The sequence below is a fragment of the Mytilus trossulus genome, chromosome 10, assembly GCF_036588685.1.
Source record: "Mytilus trossulus isolate FHL-02 chromosome 10, PNRI_Mtr1.1.1.hap1, whole genome shotgun sequence".
NCBI classification, from domain to species: domain Eukaryota; kingdom Metazoa; phylum Mollusca; class Bivalvia; order Mytilida; family Mytilidae; genus Mytilus; species Mytilus trossulus.
In genome coordinates this window covers 659,254-667,116 of record NC_086382.1, presented here as the reverse complement: position 1 = coordinate 667,116, position 7,863 = coordinate 659,254, and the positions used below count along the sequence as shown (strand labels likewise).

General features: G+C 30.1%; 1 long non-coding RNA gene across 1 annotated transcript; it reads left to right on the top strand.

Moving 5' to 3' along the window:
• The first annotated feature begins 748 nt into the window (after positions 1 to 748).
• On the top strand, positions 749 to 7,667 carry LOC134685982 (uncharacterized). Its single transcript, XR_010101490.1, has 3 exons — positions 749 to 921; positions 6,165 to 6,371; positions 7,377 to 7,667. It is a non-coding gene; the product is annotated as an uncharacterized LOC134685982 (long non-coding RNA).
• Positions 7,668 to 7,863: the final 196 nt, after the last annotated feature.

Sequence of the window (7,863 nt, the reverse complement as noted above, 5' to 3'; positions counted from 1 at the left end):
TTTTAGAAGAATAATAAAATGTCGAAATATACAAACAAATACCGTATGAAGCCTTTGTAAACAAATATCAAGCTGGTTAACAACTAGTGGTTTGGAAAAAACCCAAGAACGCCACATAATTTTCTCTCTCTCAATTCCATCGTATTTTTTAGTGAAACCATTTGTATATATACACGCATCTTTGTCGAAATTAAAATAAAAACAAAACACTTATCAATATATATATTTATTTTGTCTCTCACATAACAAGCTGACCACACTCTTACTTATAAGTCATTTAGTTGGCGCACATCGAAGTTGTGTACCTGTGGCAAATAACTTTGTCGGAAAAGAAGTAAAACAAAAACAAAATTATTTGTTCTTTTAATCATTTTTCATAAGAACAACACATTTAATTATAAATATTAAGCATAAATATTTTAGATACAATTGTTTATTACCTAAAATAAAAAGATTATGATTGTTAATCAATTGTTATGTCAATTGGCACGTGTCAAACGGTTCATTGATTTTCGGCATATCAAAGAAAAACGGGCACGTGCCTAAATAATGTTGAATATCTTGTTTATTTATGATTATTTTTCTATAAAATTTAAAATTTATGCATTAAATATCAATCTCTAACATAATATGTAAAAATAATTCACACAACAGCACTCCTTCTAGTCCTTAGTGGCATTGTATAGTCCTTAGTGCACTAAGGAGTCCTTAGCAGTGTTTAGACGTACCGATATTTATGTGCATTTAGAACTTTGTTGACAGATTGCGATTCGTGCTCGCGTCGTCTGTCAAAGATGATTTGCAAATTTTTCATACTAGAAGCAAGGAGATTGAAAATTATTCACAGGAAAAACAGTTTGTTTTGAGGCAAACAAAATCAACATTCAATTAAATAAAAAAGAGAGTTATGGAATTTACGTGGTAAGATTTTAATAGAACAAGCGAAAAAAGGATCTGAAAATGCAGTTGACTGGTTATTTGATCTACCCATTTTATTTTATTTTAATTTACCGGAAAAAAGAGAGATATTTTATTTCTTCATATTTTATTTTTTTCTCCAACTTCTCCTTTCTCCTACCCCTTTCTCCCACCCCTTTCTCCTACCTCCTTTCTCCCTGTCTCCCTGAGAAAATCAGTCTATTGCTAGTAATTTATGTTTGTAACTTGTTTTCCTAGGAAAATATGTCACAAGACTTGTTTTTCTAATAGTTTTTTTGTATCATAAAATATATTTAAAATAGAAGATTTTTTTTTTATAGATAAGATTGGATAATAGAAGAAATTTTTTTCCAATAAAAATGAAGAATATTTCCTTAATAACCTAATTATTAAAAACCTAAATATTCAGTTTCCTTTGCTTATAACATTTTTTATAATAAAAGACATGGACATTTTTAGTCCAAATAATTATGACGTCTTGATAGGCTATTAAATTTTTTTTCTTTGACGCCTTATTTCGTCAAATTATGACGTCTTGTAAGTTGAAAGGCTTTTATATTTTTATCCTTGACACCTTACTTAGTTCGACGAAGTAAGGCGTCAAAGAAAAAAAATATAATAGCCTTTCAAGCTGTCATAATTATTTGAACTAGGACATTTTTACCTAGGAATTCAATACTTAAATGACATGGACATGATTTTCTAGGAAAATATGACATGGACATGATTTCCTAGGAAAATTAGTCTTGAGACAAATTTTATTTACAGCTAATTTCCTAATGCATGTAATGCAAAACTTTGGTTGGATTGCCTTCTTTGTTTGTATAATTGTTTATACAAGCTTTGTTAATATGATTGACATGATGGTCATCTTTATATAATATATAGGTATAGTTTAACCTGTATATTTAATATTTGAATTTAATTGGATATTATCCTAATGAGTGTACAGTTTAAATACAAAGCAAGCAAGCTAACTTAAGTCTTGCTCTACATGCTTTAGGAAATTAGCTGTAACAGTCTGGGGACATAAATTTTATCAAAATTTTAACTATGTGACTCTTAAAAATTACTAAAACATAAGATTTAAATTTGCAAATGCAAGTAATTGAATCTTTTATAGGATTTTATAGGACATGATTACCTAGGAAAATTTGGTTGGGGACATATATAACTAATATCGGACTAAATATATACTAGTAAATTTTGTAACCATGGACTTTTTATACTATATAGTAATATTTGTCTGCCCTGACATATTTTACCAGGACAAATTTATCACTAACACTTGTACTTGTTCGCCCTGGATCAATTTGCGCTGATTTTTTTTTTATACTCCAGTGGCATAATGTTAATTATTTGAACATTACATGTTAAAGTTTGTTGAAAAATTTGCTGAATTTTTTTATTGCCACAACCAATTTAATATTTCCCCTATTTGCTTAGTCACTGTCATGATAGTAGAACACTGGAGTACAATGTATTAATTTATCTTCATTGCTATTTTTTAACAAAATAATTTGTTTTTTAATACAAGTCTCAGAATATACAAAATGTAATTTTAAACGAACTTGTAAATCCTTGTATTAAATTCCTGTTTTCGTGATTTACAGTTCATACATCCATGACATCATTGTTTTTATTAATTCCAAGCTGACTACTAGCTTATAAATCAAAACAAAAAGTTTGTTTTTTTATTATTGATCCATCAAAAGACAATTACATGTATCACAAAAATCAGTGAGAATAATTTACATGTTATTGAACAATTAACTTTCCTAAAAACTTTTAAATATTTATGTTTTTTTTATAAATTTTAAGCTATACAATTCTTACTTGTATCTCTGAAATGTGCTTCTATGTGGTTTTGTTAGCAATTTCTGTACAGGTCTGCTAAAGGCTCAAATTGACATTTCACCCAATTTCACCATTTTCCCTCCAAAATTTGGGTTTTAAGGCAAAAATTTTATTTTTCCTTATTGGTGACCCTTGTATTTGCCAGGGACGCATACATGTATATATAAGTCCTTGTATTTGCTTAATATTTGAAGCTATATTTCAGCTTTGTACATTACAGATTTGGACCAGGTCACACCTGAGGTATCACAGACAGTTTTTATTAAATAATTTGATATCCCATAAAAATATGTCAGCACCTCTATTTTCCCTATCATTTCATTGAAAATGGTCCCTTTAACATGCTTGTACCTATTTAAAGTAAAATTTTGAGCTTAAATGGTCTGGAACCCCTATTTTTTTCGACAAATTTGAGGTACTCTTTGTAAAGATTAAAATAATACGGCATTCTGATAGAGACTTTGAATAAGTCTGAGCCATCTTAACTGTGTAAAATCAAAAGTAGCAGCACGAAATAAAGTTAAAATGTATATGAGTCCCCTGTATTATATTTTAAACACCGCTTTTTTGATGATCAAGTAATTCCTAAATGAATACTGGAAAATAAATAGCTGTAGAATGCTCTCAGAACATAAAATTTGCATCAAATAATAAAAAGCTTCATTTTAATCAACATAGAAATATGTTTAGAATTTGATGATTTATTGGGTATATATATATGATATTGCCTTCACTCAGTTATAAACTAGAAAAAAAGTAATGTTTAGCTCATCTAGCCCAAAGGGCCTACTGAGCTTTTCCCATCACTTTGCATCCGGCGTTGTTACTTTTACAAAAATCTTCTAGAACTCTGAAACTACTGGGCCAAATTAAACCAAACTTGGCCACAATCATCATTGTGGTATCTTGTTAAAAAAAATATGTCAGATGACCCGGCCAACCAGCCAAGATGGCCACCATGGCTAAAAATAGAACATAGGGGTAAAATACAGTTTTTGGCTTATAACTCAAAAACCAAAGCATTTAGAGCATATATCTGACAAGGGTATAATTGGTATAATTGTTTAACAGGTGAAGATCTATCTGACCTGAAATTTTCAGATGAATCAGACAACCCATTGTTGGGTTGCTGCCCCTGATTTAGTAATGTTAAGGAAATTTTGCTGTTTTTGGTTTTTATCTTTAATATTATTATAGATAGAGATAAAGTTAAACTGTAAACAGCATTAATGTTCAGCAAAGAAAGATTTACAAATAAGTCAACATGACCGAAATGGTCAACAAGGTCAATTAATCCCCTATGGAGTTATTGTCCTTTATAGTCAATTTTTAACAATTTTCATAAAATTTGTAAATTTTTACTAACATTTTCCTCTAAAACTACTGGGTCAAGTTCATTATTTATAGAGATAATTTTAAGCAGCAAGAATGTTCAGTAAAGTACGATGTACAAACACATCACCATCACCAAAACACAATTTTGTCATGAATCCATCTGCTTCCTTTGTTTAATATTCACATACATGTAGACCAAGGTGAGCGACACAGGTTCTTTAGAGCCTCTAGTTTAAAGTCTAGAATACCTTTTTATACAACCATAAAATTTTTGCAATCATATAATTATATTGGTATCACATCGTCTTTGTGGTCAGCTGAGCATCTTTCGAAGACGGATGGTTTCCAGATAATAACTTTAGTATAAGTTAACCATGTTAATAGAAATGAATAGAATTTTAACACAATGTTTAAAACAACAAAAGGAAGCTTGGGATTGATATTGGGGGTTATGGTCCCTAAGGTTTAGGATAAGGGGACCAAAACAAGCATTTATCTAGTTTCAGGACAATAAGTTGTGTATAAGTATTTCAATTCCTCTGAAATTGTACCACAATGTTAAATATTATAAGAAGAAGGTTGGAATTAATTTTTAGGGTTATGGGGCAAACAGTCATGAATGATGGGCCAAACACAAGCATTTTTGTAGTTTTAAGTTAATGACTTGTGTAAAAGTGTACATGTATGATCTTTCTAAAATTATACCCCAATGTTCTATACTACTATGGGATGGTTAGGATTGGCTGAGGGTATAGATAAAACCATTTATTAATAAGGGGCAAAAAAGATGAAAAACAATCATTTTTCTGGTTAAAGGATAGTCAAGACAATTTGAAAGCTGTGTAAGGGAGGTAATCCAAAAGTTATATTTGAATTATTTCACACAACTTTTAAGGTGGTACCTAACACCACAGGGAGATAACTCTGTAAAGTCAGCTAAACGTTGTAATTACGTTGTGTTGTTAAAGGGATATTAAGCTTTTCAATGATCAAAATGAGTGTTTGTCAAACTGCTATATAACCAGTGTAATTTTTCTGATAAAACAGTTGGTTCAAAAAAAATATATTTTTGTCAAAGAGTCAAAGTAAATACTTTGTCAAAATTTTAAGAAAATTAAACAAGCCAAATTAATTTTAGTTCAAGTGTTGGGTACCACCTTAAAGATGTGATTTTGAAATTTACCAACATATATAACTTCAGTAAAAATCAGTTATTAGAAGTTATATATGATAACTTAAGTTTAATTAAAAAAAATGCCAATAGTTTTAGCATAAGTAAATATAAATCTTTAAAGTTTGAAACCACAAAAAGGAAGGTTTGGATTGATTTGGGGGTTAATTTATGGTCCCTTTGGTGTAGGAAAAAGGGGTATAAAAGGGGCCCAAATAATCAATTTTCTATTGTCCAGACAATAATTTGTAGTACAGTTTATAGAATTGCCTGAAGTTTCCACACCACAAAGGATAGTAAGGGTTGGAATATTGGAGTTATGACTCAATCTGTTTATGAATTAGGAGCAACAAAAGGGGAAAACAAGGGTTTCCTGGTTAATGGACAATTACTTTAGATTTGTTTATTTTTGTTGGTGCCTTTTTTTGCTAGTTCTTTTATGAATTTTTATGCTCTACCTACAATAGTAGAGAAGCATTATGTTTTCTAGTCTGTGCGTCCTTTCATCTGTTTGTTTGTCTGTCCATCCATTCTTCCCACTTCAGTTTAATGTTTTTGGTCAAGATAGTTTTTGATGAAGCTGGAGTCCAATCAACTTGAAACTTAGTACAAATGTTCCTAATGATATGATCTTTCTTATTTTAAAACAAAATTAAAGACTTTTGACCCCATTTTTATGGTTCACTGAACATAGAAATTAAAAGTGTTCCCACAGTTTCAGGTTAAAGTTTTTTAAGTCAAGGTAGTTTTTGATGAAGTTAAAGTCCAATCAATTTGAAACTTAGTACACATTTATCATTAAAAAAGCTGATTGTGTTGTTTCATATTAATTAAAATTTATTTACCTAATTTATAATTTCAGCTTTTCCATGCATTGTAAGATTTCCAGAATATAGAACATGTAGTTCCTGATAAAAAAAACACCAAAAGATTGCTAAGATAAAACTGTTGAGTAACTATTTGTAATACAGAATGCATCAAGATGGTGGTATGCTACATATATTATATTGATACTATGACAGATGAGAAAAGAAACTGAAGACATAACCAAATGCTGAAGTCAGCAAAGGTATGATTATAACTGTTATTGATGTTTGAAGAAGTGTGTCATTATAGCGTCTACAAATATTTCAATCAAACATGGTTCAGTACTTAAGACTAGTTTTAATTTTAAAAGAATTAAATGGCTACTAACATCCATTGCTAATAACAGCTTATTAACCTCCTGTTAAAATAAAGAGTGGTGAAATATAACATAGCAACATCCAAACTCATAAATCGAAAATAAACTGACAACGCCATGGCTAAAAATGAAAAAGACAAACAGACAATTAATAGTACACTAGAAACAACATTAAAAACTAAAAACTGAGCCACACAAACCCCACCAAAACTGTGGGTGATCTCAGGGTCTCCAGAAGGGTAAGCAGATCCTGCACCACATGTGGCACCCTTTGTGTTGCACATGTTATTACAAACTTGGTATATATATATATATAGTCTATTTCGGTAGGTCACATTCATGAAAAGGAAAGGGGATTGTAGGTACGAAGTAAGAAACATCCGATATCATCTGTGAAATGGTTTATCCATAATGGTCAACCAACTGTGATGATTGGGTAACCTGTGTTATATTCAGGGGTGAATTCAGACATTCCTAAAGGGGGGATTCAAACTAAATGTCTCCATTCAAGTGCATTGATCGTCTCAAAAAAAGGAAGGTTCCAACCACCGGAACCCTCCCCTTGGATCCACCACTGATATTTGAGAAATTGCCACAATACATTTTGTTGATATCAAATTAAAGTTGAGAAGCTACGGTAATCTATAAATGTTTATCTATTTTTCATTGTCTACTCTCACCTTGATTAGTAAATAAATAAAAATCATGTTGGAAGAAAAATTAAGTCATGTGTATATGTTTTAGGAACTAATTGTGGTATATTCTTCAGATTGAAACATGCAACAGAAAGTTCAATCATGACCATAAAGCAGGCAAGACATTTCAGTATGTACAATCTTGTAAAAATATGTCAAACTATGTCAAAGCATATTTTTTGTTTTGTTTTTTCAGATTAAGATATAAAGAGTAGATATTTTCCTGAAGATCTCATTTATGTCTCGAATGTGAAGGGAACAGAAGCTATCATGATGATTCTTTAAAGAAAAGATACAGAAACACAAGCTCCTGTAGACACTGACTTATGAAAAAGAAGATGTTTTTGCAATGAATATGTGTGAATGTGATAAATTATGGCAAATCAACATGGTCAATTAACAACAATATGTTCTACACATTTCCTAGATTTATAAGTTTCATAACATTTAGTTGAGGCAAACTAAAGTTAGATAACGGAAAACGAAAAAAAATTGCAAATATAAATATTGTTATTAAATACTCAGTTTTAGTTATTTTTATTTTGATATTAAAAAATATACTGTATTAGATAAATACTAGTTATACATTTAAAAAATTAGTAACCCTCATGTCTCCCTGCATTAGAAGTTGCATAATTTAGCATTTACAGATGAAATATAATTGTGAGTAAAGTTCAACATGT